Here is a 17460-nt window from a genome sequence, read left to right on the forward strand (position 1 = left end):
AGTCGAAGTAAGTTATTTTAACTGGTCTTGTATAATATTATAATTATTCAAAATAGAAATATTATTGGCTTAATTCCTGATTCGGTTCTGTATTAGACTCGAGTCCTAACTTATAAGAAGGGAAATATGTAACGGTAAAACGTGTGGCTTTCTTATAATAAATGCTGCCAGAGAAAAGGGATGATCGTAAAAAGTCTTTACCTAACCTTAGATAAAGTCACCGCTGCCATTCTCTGGTCGGCAAAACCGTGTCGTCCTTTCAGCCAGTACATACGCGCTCCTGCATTAATCTCAGTAACAACCTCCCAATACCGAATCCAGCTACAACTAACAAATGGTCTGCCTTTTGACGAGTAGCGATCGGTTTGTTTTATTATAACGACTCATGTATTTGGAGTACTTATTTTGTGTCACCTTATCCTGCTACAGCATAGTCCATAGCCCATACAGCATAAAAATATTTCCTATTTATGGTAAAAATATTTTCAGGAAAATAATATAGTTGTCAAAATATTTTAAAAAAAAGTTGCGTAAATAATTAGGAAATATTTTAGTTACCTATATTCTTTGGCCAAGAAGTTCATATTTTCGAAAATATTTTTTAAACAATATTTACGATCATATATTTTGATATATTTTGATCATAATATATTTTCATGGAAACTTTATAAAAATATTTATTCAACATTTTTAAGCAATACTACAATATTTTGTATCACTCCTACATTAAAGAGCAACACTTCTCTTGTATTTGTATTGTTTAACACTTGGTCAGTTTCTGAATGAGGAATAAACTAGACTTGGCCGCAATGTAGATACCACTACTTACTATGATTCGCTGTCTTTTTTGAGAAGAAATCTAAACCTTTTACTTTTTTTTGAATCTTCTTCTCCCCATCACCCTCGTAAGTCATAAGTGAGCATATTCGATAATGATGTTTTATTCCTCATTCAGAAACTGACCAAGTGTTAAACAATACAAATAAAAGAGAAGTGTTGCTCTTTAATGTAGGAGTGCATTGAGGTTATGAATTAAAAAATAGCAGACTTGGCCACAATGTAGATTTCACTACTTTGATAGGCCGACTTTTTTGGGAGGGAGTTTGGAACTTGGCCTTTTTTCACTGTTATGTTTTTGTTGGGGATTATACTTACGAATAATTCAATAGACCTCGAAGAAATAATGTTGTACTTGTGGTTGTACGAACTACGCTGCAGAGAAACGGCCACTGTCTTTAGTTGGTATACAAAAGTCGAAGGCGACCAATGTGTCCAGACGTTTACAGCAAAATAAATTGAAAAATAATCTGATGGGTACTTGTGTGTTTAAACTTTAAACACATGATCAATTATTTAGTCATAATAATAAACCCAAATAATTTCATTACGATTACGACCGTCGCCGTTTCAATTAGTACCTATAATAGACGTATATTGTATAATACGGGTTGAAAATAATCTTATCTTTTCGTCGAACGGTCGAACATTCAAACATTTTCGCCGATAAATTGATTTATATTTACTCGCTAACGGTATTACCGTCAATCAGTTTATATTAAATCGATATTTAATATTCTCAGTCGTCTTATTATTGAGAAAAACTCAACGATTTTGGCTTATTCTTATTTAGCGGCCGCATATTTCTCATGCGTTACGCGCATTGCAAGTTATAACTAGAAACAAGCAAGTCGAAGTTTCAAGAATAGGCTCCCGCCAGAGATTTAATTTATTAAATTTCGTATTTTCAGATACCAAAAATAATGAGTAACACATTTGAATGTCATTAATCTTTTTTTTCATTTTTTTTGAGAGTAAAAATAATATAACATATAAAATTGCCGTCCCCTACAAGTTGCCGCCCTAGGCTCGAGCCTCACGAGCCTAGGGGTAACATCCGCCACTGAATCAATGATTATTATTAATGTAACATATAAATCATAGTGACCATTACAATTTCTTTTAACTCAAGACATCACTTACCGTTTATAAGTAATTTCGATAGTAGGTATATGACTTATGACTATATGCACCCCCCTAGGGTCTGAATCGTAATTTTCGTATTATAAATATCATACGCCAAATGCTGATTTATTTTTTAATTCGTTATCTTATTTTTTGATAATGCGCATTTAATTAATTTTATCGTTGTCATTTTACTCTAAAATTGCTACCCTCTGTACTATTCCATATTTTGTATGTCTTTACATAAAACTGCAGTTATTCTAGTGCCGTTTGGCGTTGCGATCTAATAAATATAAATAAATATTTATGGTTGTTTCATAGTTCATTTTTAACCACTAAGTTATGTAAGTATACATTTACATCGATTACCTACTACCGGAAACACGAGTTGATACATATTATGCATCGGCACCGCACAGCCCATTATTGTTAACCAACCTGATCCCGCCATCACGCGATATTTGTATTGGAATATTAAAGAAGGGAATAAACGAAAACCCCCTACTTTTGTTTGTAGCTATACCATTTGTCCACGTAATTATATAATAAAAAATGTAATACCCGCATATGGTGTAATAATGATCAAAACAATTTCTCAATTCTGGATGTCTGAATTGGTCATATTTAGTGTATATTGAATATTCATGATGTACATCTATAATATATTAGGTATATTAGGTACTTCTACAATTCTACATTCGCGTATGGGAAAAAGCTCAATGACTTCTCGTAAAACTCGCATTCGCTTGTGTATATAGCAATTAGCGGTGTATCTATAAGTTATGCATATATTATAGTTACAGTGGTTTCTTAGTTAATTTTTATCCACTCAGTTATATGTACATTTATATCGATTACATGTTGGAAACACGATTTAATACATGTTATACATCGGCACCCCATAGCCCATTATTATTGTTAACCAACCGCCACGCGATATTTATATTAGAATATTGAAGAAGGGAAGTAAACGAAAACCCCATCCTTTCGTTTGTAGGTATACCATTTTTCCACGTAATTATATAATAAAAAATGTTATACCTATACGTACAGTGTAATATGATCAGCAAATTTTCTCAGTGTGCACTGTGCAGTGACCACTGGATGTCTGGATTGGTCATATTTAATGTTTATTGAATATTCATGATGCATCTACATAATAATATATTATATACCTATATTACTTCTACAGTTCCAAATTGGTGTATGGGAAAAGGCTCAATGACTTCTCGCCAAACTCGCATTCGCTTGTGTATATATAGCAATTAGCAGTGTATCTATAATTCATACATAATATAGTTAAAGTGGTTTCTTAGTTAATTTTTACCCACTCAGTTATGTATATTTACATTGACTACTACGGGAAACACGATTTAATACGTATAATATTATACATCCACACCACACAGCCCCTTATTGTTATAAGCAACGAATCACGCGATATTCGTATTAGAATATGAAAGAAACAATAACAGACAAACGAAACCCTCGTCCTTCTGTCCGATGCTACCATTTTTCCACGTAATTATAATATATAATATCATAAAAAAAATATTAAATAGTATAATGATATGATCAAAAATACAGACGCGTTAGTAGTAACACGGAAACACGCGGCTGACTGTTGTAGTCGCTGTTAGTCATGAAACGACGATTCGCATTTTTAACCACTTAACGAACCCACTAAAACCTAGTCACTATACCTACATAGAATGATAATTATTATTATTTGGAAGAAAAAAAATCATAAATATTTATGTCTTATTTATTAATCTTTGTTCGACGACCAAGTTTTATTTACATTAATATTTTAGTAGATAGACGATTGCCCGCTCGTTCAACATAATATTGTGCTCCTCGTCACTTCCACAGTACTATCATAGATGGCGTCACATAAATCTGTTTCCAAAAAACTGTACGTCACTATTATAATAATTATATTATTAAAGATCGGGTTATTAGGTTCTTAAAAATATTTTCTTAAACTGGAAAAATATGCTTATTTTTTACTTCAAATAATTAAAAAAATGTATATAGGTAGGTACCGATTACAATAGAAACATATATTATGTAAAACCATTGAGTACCTATAATATATAAACTCAATGGTAAATATATACTATATTATAGTATACCCATGTCAACATTAAACCTTATACATTTGTAATATTTACATTTACCATACATTAATTGTACATGGAAATAGTAAAATTATTGCATACCTTTTTTTGGTAAATTATCTAAATGCAGTCACAATTAAACAAATTAAATAATTTTCAATTTAAAAACACAGTTTTTTTTATAGTTATTTTATGTTTAAAATTACATATTAAATAACCAAGAATAGAATTTTTGTAATGGTTTTAGTTATTTTGTTGTAATTTTACCGTAATTGGCTACAGTGTTAATAATAACTAATAAGTAATAACTAATAACAATATAAATATGAAATATCCACACTCACAAAACGTCTCCACTCAGAATCGTTTTTCGTATGCAATGATATTATTATATCATTGAATTCAAATTTAATACCATACATTATACAGTAACCCACTTGTAACTTACTGTACAGCAAAGCGACACTACCTCAAATTTTTTCATTTTTTAATTAAAAACATTTGTTTTTATCGTGCGACGAATTAATATTTGCAACTTAAGAAATTAACAAATATCGTATTTATGAAAAAAATAATACAATATATTCTTATACATATGAAACATAGGCTGACAGGCTGAGTATTCTTTTATTTTCAAAATATGCTTTAATAAAGAAAAAAAATTTTCTACGGATTCTGTACTGTAAAGTCGTCCAGGTATTTCACCCCTGTTGAGCTGCAAAAAGTCGACCAATATAATATTATGTAAAAACCTAAAAATCCGTTCTCTTATAATAGTGTCTAACTGTACATAATATTATTATCTATGACTTAATTTAAGTAATATCAACAACTCGATAAAAATTGTTATATTAACCAGACAGATATTATAGTTGAATATTGTAATTTTAAAAGATCATTGTTAATTTCGCTCTATATTAACTGAGTAAAGAGTCTCAAGTCTATATTATTATTTATACGGATCACGCGAGCATAATGTTAGTAAACAGTTGTTGTACCACGTCAGTACCTACCTATTACTATACAGTCGTTAATGCATATTTATTACCTATAATTTATAGTTAAATGTTGATAGGTACCTATCCAATGTATTAAATATATAATAATATTATTGTCGATTTTTTTAGTCACGTAAAAATGTATTACATTTTCAAAGAATAAAGTAGGTAGGTATCTATCATAAATCATAATTTATTGTTTTTGTAATATTTTACATGCTAATACGATTTAATGATTTAATCAACAAGACTACAAATCAAGAATATTAACTGTATAAACTATATGCATAATGATATGTGGTTCAAGTAAACCAAATTAATTTATACTACTACTAAGTCTCGAATAATTTAATAATTCTATTTAGTTTTTATTATATTTTCTATTTTAATTTTGATCACGTAAAATAATAATACAAATTGAGAATTTAATAATGCTCATATTTTTTTACTGTGGATTATACTCAACCGAAAATCATATTATGCTTCGACAAAGAAAACAGTTAAGTATTTTAAAGCTTCACCAAATGATACGGTGCAACGTAAATGCTCTATAAAATGATATTATATTCACATCATTTTTATTTTATAATAATTACTACGTACTCAGGTACTAAAATATTTTTGAAAACTGTTTTTAACGCGTATTAAAAATAATAGTAATAAATTTTGGCGATAAAGATGGGCCCGGGGATCGTGCTTCTCTTGGCCTCCCCCCCCCCCCCCCCCCTTAATCCGATTTGACCTGTATTTGGGTTTGAATACTTTTATAAAGTATATTTTACAAGACTGTATATAATATGTACAAGTGAATACGCAATATAGGTAGATATAGACACGCATGATTTATGCTGCAATAGTGCGTATTACCATTTAGCATTGATTAAAACTAATATAAATACTGTTATTTATAATCAATGCGGTTAGTGTAATGAAATATGATATGAATATAATACGATGGCTACGTATACTTATGAAAATCGTTTGATTTGACGAGAAAAACGTATATATTATAGTTAAAAACGAAGGTCATATTATGTACAATAAATATAAATTGTAATGACACACGCTGTACGCGTACCAAATGCATTTTTCATTTATTCTGCATTTAATATATACATATGATAATGATATATACGCGTTTTATATATACCTATACCCAATTATACGGAAACAAAGTTGAATACCCCACATATTGTTTATGCATCATAAATATTAACGCCACTGTACCTATATATATATATTATTCATATAACATATACCTATAATAGACGCCCTATTATTATTACATGGTTCTTATCATACTGAAATATTTGTTTGTTTAAATTAACATAATGCACTATTACATTATTTTATGCATTTATTTATTAGGAAAAAATAAAAACTACACACACATGTTTATATTATAATACAATAATACAGAATGATTCATTTATACCAGTGAACACACATTATTTCTAAAAAAGCGACTGTATGTCACCGCGGCGTAAGGTCTATTAGACGACGATCTATATTTCCAATTGTACATAACGATGAAGCATACCTATCATACTTTTATACAAATATTGGTGCAAATAGATATCAAATATTTAATTTTTTTTTTTCGTTACTAAATAGTAGTAAAAGTTAAGACGAACGGATTGATGAATGGTGCTACAAATTTCGCGGGTGTATACAACTTTAAACTTGCCATTATTTACTCCTGATATAAACTGTAAATTATATTATTAATAGGTAATAAGTACTAGTAACAAACTGTTTGTTCAAAAATATATTTTATAAATCAGAACGTTCATAAAAAATATGGTGTTACATAGATACCTAATGGTCTTATACATAGGTACCTAATGGGAAATCAAATATTTGAAGAAGAATTCAAAATCTGGTTGTGACTTGTAGTTTCATCGATAAAAACGCGAAGATGGAAATCATAAGAGCAATATAAAATGTTATGAAATCGCATGCTGCTGCAGGTATGTCAAATTTTCTAAAAATTAAATAACATAAAAAGCTTAATATGCTCTTTTAAATAAAGAATGCGTTCGGTATATACGTTAAAAGAGTTACTCTGCAGTTTATAATATATATTATATGTAGATAACTCCAATACTAATAACTACCATAATATATACCTAATTATATACGGTATAATATAATTTATATACTACGCATATTATACGGCATATACGTTATTATGAGCCCATTAGGGGTGGACTCGTGGAACATATTGAAACGATGAATGACGTCAGTTCCTTTCGCTTAAAATAACACGATACTATATTATATAGGTGCATATACACGCTACGATTGTATACAAACTAATATTAGGTATATTATAATATTATGTAAAATTACGACATTTACCAGTAGTGGTTTTAAGGGAGTGCCATATATAGGGGTGATCGGCCTCTGTATTTTTTTTCTTGTATTATTATTCACCTAACACGCCTAACCTAACGATTATTATTTTATTATGTATAATATAGGTACGTATTTCGAAATCGTTAAAATTGCAAATAAAGCACTCGAGTTGCACATATATACCGGGTGATCCATTTAACCTAAGATGCTCATCATTACATCAAAAACTATTAACTTTTTCGAAAATATTTAAAAATATATTTTTTTATTGTTATTGTATTTTTAAATTGTTTTGTGTTTTTAATAAAAACGTGCATTTTTTAACTCCCTATTCTAAAGGAGAGTATTGTTTGGAGAACTTTAATAAATATAAATTTAATTTTTGACGAGTATTTGGTTACCCTTATACATATTATATATTATAGTTTATTAGCAACATATAGATGTTAAGAGGCGTCCGCAGGGGGGAGGGCTAACGGGCTAAAGCCCCCATTGCCCGTATTATTATTACTTTAAATAAAATAAATTTATCAAGTTTCAACTGACAACTATAGTAACCAAGACGTACATTTTATATATTAAGTCTTACCAGAATGAATTCATTTTTGAAAAAACATTGTATTAGCATACCAATATTTTCATAAATTATCTGTAATTTTACGGTAAAAGTATGAACTACTTGTATGAAAGACCTTGTATTAAATTGTCTAGCCTTGGCTATACGCATTTAATATTTTATAAGTTTTGAACTACAAATTAACTGTGGTTTTGACGAAATTTGAACTTTAAATGCTTATAAAAAATAACCATGATGCCTATGTATCGTTAATATTTTAGCTATAATAAAAACGTACGTATTACATTTTTAAGCTTTTTGACCGGATAAATAATTTTTTATTGATATTTATAGAAAAAAAAGTTTTAATTAATCAAATACAATCCAAGTGAGGACGGTATAATCAAGCTGATTACCAAACAATTTTAATACATTTTTATTTTTTTTCTCCATTTATTTTAAAAAGTACTGAGCATTTTTAATTTTGACCACCTAAAAGTACCAACTAGATCCAATTTGCTTCCAAAAACATACATCGGGCATCGAAGCTTATGATCAAAGCATTTTTTCTATCAGAAAAGTTGAAAAATTACAAAAATTTTCAAATACCTCCACTAAACGTCTGAAATTATTAGACTGGACAAAATAAAAATAAATTTGTAACTAATTTTTAAGCCCCCAGGGGCTTGAAAAATCCTGCGTACGCCACTGTACATATGTTGGTCCACTACTCCGATCATCTAAACTTTAAATAGGTACCTATACTTATAACTAATTAATCACTTGTTCGTAATTTGATTTTTATAGATCAAAGTACTCTGAATTATATTCTGCTTGGGAATATGAAATTAAAAATGCACGTGGTCGTTCAAAAAAGTAAAAACCTAAAACCATAAAAATAGTATAATTTTTTCCAAAAATGTTGTTTTATAGATTTCTTATAATCACGTGAATGAAATATTCTTAAGAACTTAAGTGATGTCTAAAATATATAGTGCTTAACGTTAAACGGATCACCCGGTATATAAATATTACAGAGCTCCCTCGCATCAAACGATTCGTTAGCCCTATTCGAGTAAACCGTGGTACTGTTATTTTTTTTGGTCGGTGGTAAAGGTAAACATAAATATTATTATAATATATATATGTCGGGAGACGTTAACGCTCGCGAACGTTAAGTAAAAACAAATTTAATAGGATTTATGTGCGGACGCACGCGTGGATTATATAATATTAGGTATATCGAACACTTTTCGTGGAATTGCAGGGAAATACAGTTTATCGATTAATTTTCAGTGTCGTTAGATGTACCAAAAAAACCACACAACACGAGTATTGTTAACAGACAAAATGCCGCATGCCACAAGCCACAGACGATGAGTGATGTCAGTTTTTTTTCGTCTAAAACAACACGATACATACTTTTGTACATATAGGTACACGCTGCGACTGTATACATAATGCTAATTGCTAATATGAGGTACCTTTATTATGTAAAATTACTACGTTTACCAGTATAGTGGTGTGTGGCATGGGGGGGAGGGGGTATAAACTAAGCCGGCTTTCAAATAAATTAAGATAGCATCGACCGACTGCAGGCTCAAATCAAATCGATTGAGAATTATAATAGTTAAAGAAATAGAATGGTAGCTGTGTGTGTGTCAAGCTATACTTATGAAATAGTCGTTTAGTAGCTTGATCGTAAAGCTATTCAGTTATATTTAACAATATTTTTAATATTAACTATGAGTGAAATTAATTTTCGAGAAACTAGTTCTAACTAAAAAAAGTAAGTAAAACTATAGTTTCAACTTTGATGGGAACATTGCGGGATAATTCTAGTTTTAACTATAGTTGAAATCGGTTTTACAGACGAGAGGGGGTTGTGAAAACTATTGTTGATTATATAGAAAGGACCACTCTCAACGTTAAAGCTTTAGCATACTGACTTGGGCACATTTTTAGAACCAGTTGTGGCCAAAATATAATATAATGTTGAAAACTATCTGGTGAAAATTGATTTTCAGATTTTTCTCACTAACTGGTTTTGACGGATTCCGGGTCTTAACCGTAATATATATATACCTATTTTATACACTGTCTATATAACCAACGCGTATTTGATATTGTGTAAACTCGTGCTCGGTCGAGCTATTACAACACACGTCGCGCACAGTCAGCAGGTCGTTCGGCGGGCCAGGTGGACACAGTCGCCTCTGTGTGTGTGTGCGAGACGTGCGTGTGTATATATATATGATATTATTATTATTATATGTATATACGATACAAGTCTCGAGCATAGTATAATGTATATAACGCACATTAATATTATATATATATAGGTAGATAGGTATATTATGCCGCCGCTGCAGCTGTTTACAGTTTCCATCTGTCGCCGTCGTCGTCGTCACCGACGTGTATGTGTTTACTCACAAGCAGATCTAAAAACCGTATAGGTAGGTATATACTGCAGGCGCCGGCTGCAGCTGCCAACCCTTTTGGCCGTCCTCCGAGTCCATACGTATATGTAATATAAACTATTTTTTAACTACGCGTGTGTGGTAACGCTCATATACGCTTGCGATAGCTGGTATACACGTGAAAAAGTGGCAATTGTTTAGTGAAATACCGGAAACAAAACACTTGGAGTATGTGTGTGTGTGTGCGTGTGTGCGAGCGTTGAATACAATATAAAATAGTACAATAATATGTAACACGTTTAACACACTTTTTGTGTCGCTGCGCATTTCCCGTTTGCTGCAGTGAACATAATATATTGTGCCGCCCACACGGAGACTCTATTGGCGCTGAAAAAAAAGAAACGATTTAAATTATTTAAACCAGATAGTCTAGATCGAATAACGATCGCGAGCAGCGGGAAAATAACAAAAATAATACCTAGGATAAAAAAGAGTGTTAAATATATATTTTTAATTTTTTAATAGGTATATCATAGATAAGCCGTTAAAACGGTTTAACGCCGATACCATAAATGGTGCGCAGGTATTCATCAAATATATAATCAATAATTTTGTACACTATATTACTATATATAGAGTGGAATTATTATCCGATATATCCGCAGTTTATTTGATTCCTATAATAATTTATTCCTATAAAAATATAGAGGTATATAATAGTAATTTAACGTTCGGTATTGCGTTAGGTATAAACTAGTAACCGCTACAGATTACCAAAAAATAATATTGACGTATTCATTGCATATTAGCACGGAAAGATAGATCTTACCTATACGACTAGTATATAGGTACCTACTTACGGGTGACCATTTGTTAACAGAAATAAACAAATACGATGTTATTTATTTATTTAAGTCTTAATGGGCAAGCGCAAGTCACGGATACACTGCTTATTCTCTAAAAATTTTCTGATATCAGCTCTACAAACTTATTTGAAGAAATTTTTAAAATGCGAATTTTGGATAATCCTTTGTAATTGCACATCTCGATCATATATCAGAGAAACCGCACTATTCCAAATTTCAAGTTCGCTCGTTTTGTAGTGTTTGAGATGCATCGATCGGTGAGTGAGAGAGTACGTCATGTTCTACTACCTACGATGTAATCTGTGATTCACGCAAAGTATACTCATCCCCCCCCCCCCCTTCCCAGTTTTTTTCAAATGTGCAATTATTCAAAATCTGGTTTTTAGAATTTTTAAATACCTATATAATATGGCTATAAAATATAATATATTATAATATAATATTATATTTATATACAGTATATGTATCTATGCACCTATGTAAGGTACCTACTTAGAGAACGAATTTTTAAATTTTATAAATTATCCGCTAAGGAATTTACAGTGAAAAAGTGGTTGTTTTAGAAAAATAATAACCAATTTGTAAATTAAAAAAAATAATTTGAATGTTAAAAACGTTTATTTAATTCAAGCCGTTTATTTTATACGGCTTTTTAAACTTATATCAATATTTTTTTTTTCGAATAAATTATTTTGAATATTCATGATTTTTTTCAAAATATTATTTTTCGGACATGAATAAGTCTTTGTCAGTCATTGTCCAATTAATTTTCATAATTTTTTTACACTTTTAAATAGTATCAATTTTTAATTTTTCATTGATTGTCAGGTATTTCTGTTACACCCTGTATACTGTATATAGGATGATTCTTTTACCACGAACCACTCATTATATCAAAAAGTATTCGTGTTTTTGAAATTTTTTTTATACATGGTTCCAAGTCGTTACAAAACAACGGTTTTTTTTTAAAAAATATGGTAAGTGGTAAGCAGTTAAATCGGTGGTCTACTTCTCCGCTAATCAAAACTTTAAATATATACCTATTATAACTCATAAACTCATCCTAAATTCGATTTGTGTGCATCGATAAACTCACAAAAATATTCTGCTTTCGAAGATTAAACTAAAACTGCATGTTGACGTATATTGAAAAAAGTAAAAAATATTTAAAAATTATAACGATAAAGAATAACGACTAACGACTAACGACTTGAAACCACGTAAAAATAATATTCTCAAAAACATTAATACTTGTGAGTTGTGTTAGAAGATCCACCCGGATTATATACACGCATTCAGTAATCAATTTGTTTCCTCGATCTACTTTTTTTTATACGAAACGCAACAAAATATGCAAACTGTGCGAAAAGCCGTCGCGATGGTTAAACATAACGGTATGCGCGTATAATATATACAATATTATTGTTGTGTACTTTATACGCTATTGGTAGGTATACGTTTCATTCGTCCATTGCGCAGTTATATTATTAGGTACAGTACCTACCTACATTATAAACCCGACGCAGTACGTGCGTTTACTGTACAACGAATTAGATTTTATGATATTATTATTTTTATTATTATTATTGACGGTGGCGTTAACCGCTCGGCGGCGTCGTGTATTATAGACATCATCACGAGTCGTCACGAACGAGATAACTTTGAACTCAAATCGCCTGCACCGCCGAGTTTATGCAGACCGATTTTTCGAGCACGTCCGCTCCCGTTTTTCCGTTTAATATATTATAGTAAAGGTCGTACGTGTTTCATGAGAATTCTGATTTTTAGAATTTTTTTTAAAAAATACCGTCGTATCCGCACTTTTTAGTTGTATACTGGATAGTCGGATATATATAGTGACTTAAAGACGAATTAACCGGGTTTGATAAAGCCCTCGCAAGATTCAATATGGAACTACTTTTTCGTTTAGACTTTTGTCTTTTAATCCTCAACGACCATGAATCAACCGCGGTTTCAGATTGGACTAAAGAATACGGTTACACGCATAGGGGTCAATCAGAAACAGACGATCTACTGCAGGGTGTAACAGAAAGTTTGATAAAAAAAAAAATGTTTGCTAGTTGCACGTAAGACAAAAATTGTAAAAAATTATATACCTGGAGACCATATTTTCAAATTTAGATATTTTTGGACTACTTACAAGGAGTGTCTTATGACGATACAAACTTATATTTTTAAAAAGAAACCCCTTTGTTATATTATATTTAGTGGATGATTTTCATGAAAGTATTGGTATCTAAATCAAAATTCTTATTAGTAGTTTCTGAGTTATTAGTTATTACAATGTATACAATATGTTATACAATAGATAATAATCCTTAAATATACTCTAACAAAAATATAATCAATATATATATAATATTAGACGGAATAGGGATATATTAAGCTTGGAGTAATTTTTAAAAAATAATTTTTATTGATTATAAATCAATAGTATAGGTAATTAGTAATTACAAACATTTTAAAATCAACTGAGCCCCATAACATCTACTAAATCCATTACCATAGACCTTAGTACACAACATTATAATATAACTCAAAAACTACTCGCTCTAATTTTGATACCTATAGATACATCGAAATCCCCAAAAAAATTTTGATATATTTATTCAATTTCTGATTTTTAGAATTTGTATGTATGCCGTATGGTACTACATGACCATATTTTCAAATTTTTGATATTTTTTGTATTACTTACTATTAATATAACAAGTTTTCGAAAACTATTGAGATTATAAATGTCTTGAGGATTGATTTTAAATTAACACAGAAATTTATAAACACAAAATAATTGGGTGCCGATTGCGCAAAAGTTGTTCTTAATTTAGGAATATGTATGTTAACATTTTTATTTGAATCTTGTGACTATGAGTTACGAGTATATGATGAAGTAATTGGAGGGAAGTGATATTAAATATTTTTAATTCTTTTCATACTTTTAATAATAAAATAGTAGAGTGAAACCATGGGCCTTTGAATAAGTGTACTTAGTTAATGAATACTATGCGGTCTCTAATTTAATAGGTAACATGTGTTTTATAAGTAGAACCCCGGAGAACAATGCCACACGAGACTATGAATTGTATTAGGTAAAGCTTTTTATACCATAATAATTTTAAGTCTATCACTCAGCATGTTTTTTAGAGTTTTAAATATTTTTTTATTTTACGAAGTGTGAATAAGACGCGTTTCCGTTTCATGCAACAGACAACTTTTTACGAAAATGATAGATTTTACGAGGCGGCCACGACGTATTAATATATTATTATACAACTAATACCCATATAATACCTACTACCTACGTACGTACCGCGGTATGGTAAGCGGTAACTATTTGTATAGATTATATTTTACGGTCAAACGCGCCATTTGCATGTTTATTGGACTCGTTATTAACGTCCCATAATGATAATATTATTATATTATTATTACGACGAGGACGGTTCGAAGTGATTTCGATAGTATTTTTCGGTTGTTTTCGTCGACGCCCACGACGCGTCGCATCTCTATCGCATATTATTATTATTATTATAGTCGTATAATAGCCGAAATCGCCGAGTTTCGTTGCTTCGTTAGCTATACTACACCGATGACAGTATATTATAAACTCGTGTCGAATAAAGTTTAAATATTTACATAATTTATCTATAAATTGTACGAGATTCGTCACGATAGTTATTATTATGGACGAGAACGTTGGAACAAATCAAATTAGGACCGTACGATTTGACGACCGTTTAGTCGTTTAGTGTAATATGTAGTTATAATAACACTTAATTATAAGTAGGTACAACAGTAACATTGTTATTGTCATTGTTAAATGGCTGCGGTTTATAGGCGTAGTCATAGTGCGCATGCGCTGGTGGATTTTAAATGCGTGACCGCGAAAATTATTGTAAATTATTTATTTTTAAATTTAATTTAAATTACGGACAAACTGTCCAACTACAAATACAATATTGTGAATTAAGAAACAGGTGCTAAGTTAAATATACATTAATAATAATAATTATATCAAATACATAACGTCGGCCCAAGTCACAAAGGGCGTAACTCCATTTTTTTTTTATTTTGGGATTATTTGTGATTAAAATTAAGAAAAAAAACCACATTGTATGATAAAGTCGTAACTGAAATTGTATAATTGTATCCTCCGTGAAATTGATAATTAAAAATAATTGTATCTCCGATGTAATGATTATAACACCAAAGAAAAAGACGTATCTCCATATTATTATTGTATTTTGGAGATACGACCTTTGCGAATTATGGAATTAGGCCGACGAAATATTTGAAACATTTTTTTCCTCTCCTGAAAAAAATTTAATTTTGGACATACGCCCTTTGGGACTTAGGCACAATATTGTATGGACTATAATCAATCTAATACAAAGTATGGGAATGGAATTTACTTGGGAATTTTACGTGTTTTTAAAGAATCCATTTTTAAGATTTCTAAAATGTTTTCGTAACCAGTGTGGGGAGTTCTAGCTTTATCACGAATTATCGGTGCACATTCCAGTAAAGATCGGATAAGAGAAGTATAGAAGCAATTTATTGAATAAGGTGAATGGATCGTTACATTTTGAGCAATATTACATTTAATCGTACCAAACAAGGATAGAGCTTATTCAAAGTAGTTTATAAACACGCGTTACACCTAATAATATAATATAGACGTCGGACTCATCCTGGTTTTGCGTATTTTTTAGTTGGCCATACCATTAATTATTAAATTATACAAAATAATAATAATATTATTATTACTATTATTATTGTATACTAAATATTTTAATCAGTGGCCTTACACACGAGTATTACAGATACTAGTAGTGTAAAACTGTAAAAAGTGTAAACATTTAAACTTACGTTATTATTAACCTATATTATATTATTTTATCTATACCTGCATAAATGCTATCTTCCAAATTCAAGTTTTAAATTATTTTTTTTTGTCTACAGATAAATTGTATTATATTTTATCGTTTATCGATTATCTGGCTAAATATTTTGAGTGTTATCTATATTATCTTACCTAGATAAAATTAGGGTTAACTTAGCACAACACTGGTCGTATACACACGTCATCTGTACTTTAAATACTCATATTATGACTAATTAATAATTACTTGTTCGACATTTCTATTTCATATTTGTATCTTTATCATTACATATCTATAGCATTACATCTATAACTATTACATTGAAAAATATTCGGCTTCGGAATATGTATACTGAACAGTAAAAAAAAATTGTGTTGTCATTTAAAAAAGTAAAAACTCAAACAATTATAACAATAAATTATACTAAAATTAAATTGAACAATATAGATACCGAATCGAAAAAATATTATTTTCTTCTAAAATGTTGTCTATCGCATCAAACTATGTAAGAAAAAAGTTAAGACTTTTGTAAAATGATTGTGCGCGTGGAATAGACAACACTTAAATATACCTTTTACTCACAACGGCCTTGCAGCATATTGTTATACGATAATATATTCTGGTTAATCAAATTTAATGCCTGTTATACGTTTACGTGATATTGTTATTTGGGCATGAATAATATTATTATTGTGTTATATGAAGCGATTTCGACTCGTTACGGTGCGAGCTGGCGACGGCCGGACATCTGGTAATTATTTCGTCCGTTATATTATAATATTATATTATGACCTATAATTTCGTGAAAATACAGACGCTCGGTTAACCAATTCTTCACTTGGAAAGCCGAAATATAATAATATTATCTTAGTCGGAATGTACGACATTCGTATAATATTCTACAGAGTGCTTATAGAAAATGATTAATAGAAACGGCGTATTCATTATTTATACTATCAAAAAAAATGTACATTTCAGATATGCGTATGATATGCAGATAATAATATAATATAATATAATATACAACGGTAATTATCGGTGGCGTCAAAAGCACGATAGTCCATTTATATTTTATAGGCATTTTTCATTTTCCGACATTGTCCTCCTCGTTATTAATTTCTAATTTTGAATTGTATTTTTAATTTGTATAATAGTTAATTTTTAATTTTTGTAATAATTTTTAATTCATTTTTTAAAATTACAACTCATTTTAAATGTCAAATATAATTTCTATTTTGGATACCCTCAGCTACAAAACAAAAATTAAGAATACGTC

This window comes from Metopolophium dirhodum, chromosome 6, assembly GCF_019925205.1.
Source record: "Metopolophium dirhodum isolate CAU chromosome 6, ASM1992520v1, whole genome shotgun sequence".
In the NCBI taxonomy this organism is placed as follows: domain Eukaryota; kingdom Metazoa; phylum Arthropoda; class Insecta; order Hemiptera; family Aphididae; genus Metopolophium; species Metopolophium dirhodum.